Source organism: Drosophila suzukii, unplaced genomic scaffold (assembly GCF_043229965.1).
Source record: "Drosophila suzukii unplaced genomic scaffold, CBGP_Dsuzu_IsoJpt1.0 scf_14, whole genome shotgun sequence".
Lineage (NCBI taxonomy): Eukaryota > Metazoa > Arthropoda > Insecta > Diptera > Drosophilidae > Drosophila > Drosophila suzukii.
The window spans coordinates 291,458-295,983 of record NW_027255901.1 but is presented as its reverse complement, the minus strand read 5'-3'; the positions used below and the strand labels follow the sequence as shown (position 1 = coordinate 295,983).

Genomic DNA, 4,526 nt, shown 5'->3' with positions numbered 1-4,526 from the left:
GCTTGATCGCTGAAATAGTTGAAGCCCCAAGATCGCATGGTACGCATAAAAATATGCGGGTACTTTTGGGTTTTTACGCGACGTGCGTAGGTGTTTATTAGTACACTTTGAGACATGAACTGCTTAAGCCTAACTTAACTTAAGCGCTCCAGAGCAGAGCGGAGACTTAGGGGAGAGATGGAGAGGGAGAGCGGTCGGCAGTGCGAGCGCGCGAGATGTAGACATCTGGATAAAACTGCCGCTCGACACTGCCTCCTGAAATTAAACGCCCTTTTGGCGTGAACATTCTCCCCCCCTTGCGAGGACACCCGTAGCAAGAACCTCAGGATAGTAGGCTCAGGAATATGTTGGAAGTATTGATCGGTCGTCCGTATGTAGGAGAGTGTGGTGGGCCTTTCCACACTTGTGGCAGTGATGACCACTGCGGCAGGAGTCCTTTGAATGATTGTGAGCCAAGCAATTGGAGCAGTACTTCTGGATTTGTACTTCCTGAAGCCGATTCTGGGGGCTTAGCCGTAGAAAGTGGTGGCACTTCCGTAGAGGATGGATCTTTTGGCAGACTCGGCATTGGTAGGATTTAATACCTCGAGTACGTCTGCCATCCAAGGCGGGGTATGGAACCCAATATTCGGATGGAGTATTCTTATGAGGAACTTTTTGTACGGAAACTTGCGTTGAATGGGACGAAATGATGTGTGGAACTGAGGCGGATACTGGCCCTGGAGGGTCGGATGGAATCGTCGGAGTAGTAGGACCGCTGTTTCGATGAAGCAATGTGTGATGCCGATCTTGGCAAGTGAGACAGTTGTGAGCGCTTGTGCAATCCCGGAATTGATGGCTACTTGCAAAGCAATTGGAGCACAACTGCTTCCTTTGGATATAGGCTAAGCGATCTTCTACCGTCATCTGTAGGAAGCGTGGACATATACGCACGGGGTGGTTCTTCTTCGAACACAGATCGCAGCCTTTGGTTATCGGAACTAGCCTTGTGTTGAAGGAATTTATTTTTGGAAATTCTGCCTCTCGATTTGTGTCTTTGGACTGGACGTGGTGGAAATTGGCAGATCGGAAGCTATCGACGGCCTCAAGAGTTAGATGGCGCTCCGTCAAATATGCATCAAGCTCAAGCCACGTAGGAATTTCGGCTTTATTTTGGATGGATTGCTCCCATAATGAGAGAGTGAGCTTTGGTAGTTTTGTCGAGCACATATAAACCAGGATAGGGTCCCAATTCTCAATATTAACACCGGAAAATTTTAAGGAAGTTAAGCAACCTTGAAAAGTGCGTTGAAGTTCCTTTAAGGCTGCTCCCGACTCCTGTGCTATGGATTGCACATTGAAAAGTGTTTTCAGGTGACTGTTCACCTGCAATCGCTTATTTTCGAAACGCTCAGTTAGGTTATTCCAGGCTGAGCGAAAGCCATTATTGGTGAGTGGGGATCTTGAAACTATGGAATGAGCTTCGCCACTTGTTTTTGAATTTAAGTGGAATAATTTTTCAACGGGCGTTAGACTCGGATTGTCTATGTATATTGCCGTGAAAAGGTCCCGGAAAGTCGGCCAGCGAAGATAATCGCCAGAGAAAACCTCTGTGTCGATAGGAGGGAGCCGACAGCCATAAGACGTGAAATTTTGGGACGGAGTTACTGGAGCTTGAGGTATTTGGGAGGAGCCCTTTTGGATTTGTTCCATCAGCTGCGCGGCAAATATTTCGTAAGTGGAGTACGTTTGGTAATACTTGGACTTTAGTATGGATTTTGTGTCTGCGGCGCTCTCGCCTGCAGCTATAATGCAGTCGGAGCATATGTCGTATGCTGCCTTTACCGTTTGCCACAAGGAATTGAGGTGATCGCGACGGATTTTACAAGCGGATAACGTTGGTGTAGGAGCACCTGGAGCGTTCACAGTGGCCTCAAAGTGGATCAGACAGTCAGCTGTGGCCATAAATCGGGTTAAAGTGGATTTTACTGATGTTGCCATGACGTTAAATAATTTAGAATTTTAATTCTGATGTAAGGAAACGGATTGGAATCAAATTGGAATTTAGGAACCAATTAAGCTTGTAAATATATACGGTCACACTGTCGGATAGGCAATAAATATTTATTATATCGGATGGTCGGACTTATGTAAGGAATTACGGACTTTAATATTGTTTGTTTGAAAGGAACACTTTTTGTGAGCTCTTGACCCACTGTGCACTGGCGATATACGGTATACGTATGTATGTACACTGTACGTATGTATATATGTGGGGTGCGAATAGCAGAATAACGTTGCGGGAATGGGAAAGACTTCGCTTATGTTTGTATGTCGGTGCGTTTGTTTGTCACCTGCACAACTAAATTGCAAACGATGTGCTGGAGTAAATATGTGGATATTGTCACTTTGTTTTTAATTTTAGAAATAGTTTAGCCGTATTTGTAGGTCGAGAAAAGTAGTTGGAGTGGACGGTATTAGAAAGAGTAGTTAGAGTGGACTGTATTAGAATATTTATGTAAATATACACACGCAGCTGGAACACAGTAAAAAATAAAGGGTGCAAATCTTAATGAAAAATTTTATGACCGGGAATTTTTTACTGCGGCTGAGTTATATTTTACACACGATTGGAATTGAAAATATATTTGACAAATATTTTCGTTGAATAGTAGCACTGAAATATTTACTGGAATTGTTTCAAGTGTGCAACTGTGGGCAAAGGAAACTGGAATATTGTCGGGCACAAGTAACGGAATTGAAATACATATATTAAATGCCGTTGCGTCGGATTAATCTCTTTTGGATTTAGACAATATATCATACAGAAAGTTAGTCGAAATAGGGTTCGAAAAACTGGCTGTATGACCGGCAATTATAGTAAGCGGAACTTATCTGGAGTGTTTCAAGCCTGCTGGGACAAAATTAAAGGAAACTCCAGGAGAGGAAAGTCCAAAGATTTTGAAATCCGGCTCGAAGGACCAAAATGTTGGGGCGGTGCGGCTTGATCGATGAAATAATTGAAGCCCCAAGATTGAGTGGTACCCAAAAAAACACGGGAGTATTTTGGGGTTTTTACGCGACGTGCGTAGATGTTTATTAGTACACTTTGAGACATGAACTGCTTAAGCCTAACTTAACTTAAGCGCTCCAGAGCAGAGCGGAGACTTAGGGGAGAGATGGAGAGGGAGAGCGGTCGGCAGTGCGAGCGCGCGAGATGTAGACATCTGGATAAAACTGCCGCTCGACACTGCCTCCTGAAATTAAACGCCCTTTTGGCGTGAACAATGTACATACTTCGTTTCAAAGACTAATGACTGCCCAAAGGGGAAATCAAAAGGGGGCGCAACTTTTCTGCAATGCATGTCTCAATTTTTTGGAGCTGAGGAAACTGCATTGAAACACAAAACGCTTTGTTCCATTCAAGCTTCAAGTTCCATCGTTGCACTCCTTTTTTTTTGCTATTGTATTATTTATTGAATTTTCTTTTTAACGAGACTAACAATAAGTGGATCAAATCTATAAATTATCAACGCTGCTGTGGCTTGCATTCATCCAAAGCTATAAGTCCAAATGGGCTTAAGAGTAAAATTGTAGGGCAGAAACTTGAGGTCCAGACACAGCTCTAAGTTTGAGATGTACTTTCTTTGTGTGCTTCCTCCAGGTAAGACGTCTGTCGAGGTGGACGCCGATACATCGTTGGCTTCGGGAATCTACGTACTGTTCAAAGTTAGCGGGGTGCACGATTGTCTGGTAAGAGTAAACGTTATATGCATACACTTTTGTTCACTTATTTTGATTCCTTAGTCTGATAGCCAGTTCTCATCTACCACCAGATGATCCGTTAGTTGAGCTGTTGCTCTAGTTGCAAATGTGAACGTAATATGCCTTCGTTTATAGGAACATCTGCAATAAGGTCGGCAATAATTTCTTCTTCTTGTTTTATTGTTTTAGTGAGTCTGCGGGTGGCTTCGTTAAAAAGGTGCTGAAATCTACGCAGAGTCGTTGCGATCCGTCGCTTTTTTCGCAAGCACTAACGAGCTTGTGTATTCAGAGTCGGACTCCTCGATTATACCTTTATCCAACCATTGCTCGATCTGTTCGTCGATAACGTTCGTTTCAGCAAAAGCGAATCTGCGCGGACGCGAAAAAATTGGCGATTCGTCGCTTAGAATGATTTTCATTTCCATGTTTGTCGACTTCGATTTAAGCGGCTTGTAATTAATTTTTAGTTCACTCACTTCTTGCTTCGCGCACTTACCAGCTGATTCGTTTATATCAATTTCATCGTTGTTAATGGCTGTGTCAATTTTCAGCAAGTTAGATGGGATGTTTCTCTTCGCAGAGATTATTTAAATTTCGCACACGCAAACCACTTGGACCGAACGATATTTCTGCTTGCAAACAGAGTTTCTCGCCGATGATCATACGAGTGTCCATACAATCGAGTGGAACTATGAAGAAATTCAAATCCTAGGCACTGTTGTCGATCCTCTTATACTTGTATACTTATATCCGACTTATATACTACCTGCAAAAGATATAAG

The 4,526-nt window shown here is 43.2% G+C and overlaps 1 long non-coding RNA gene across 1 annotated transcript; it reads right to left on the bottom strand.

Moving 5' to 3' along the window:
• Positions 1-3,211: 3,211 nt before the first annotated feature.
• LOC139354703 (uncharacterized) lies at positions 3,212-4,171 on the bottom strand. Its single transcript, XR_011605581.1, has 2 exons — positions 3,758-4,171; positions 3,212-3,699 (listed from the first exon to the last, which is right to left on the bottom strand). It is a non-coding gene; the product is annotated as an uncharacterized lncRNA (long non-coding RNA).
• Between the last annotated feature and the right edge of the window lie 355 nt (positions 4,172-4,526).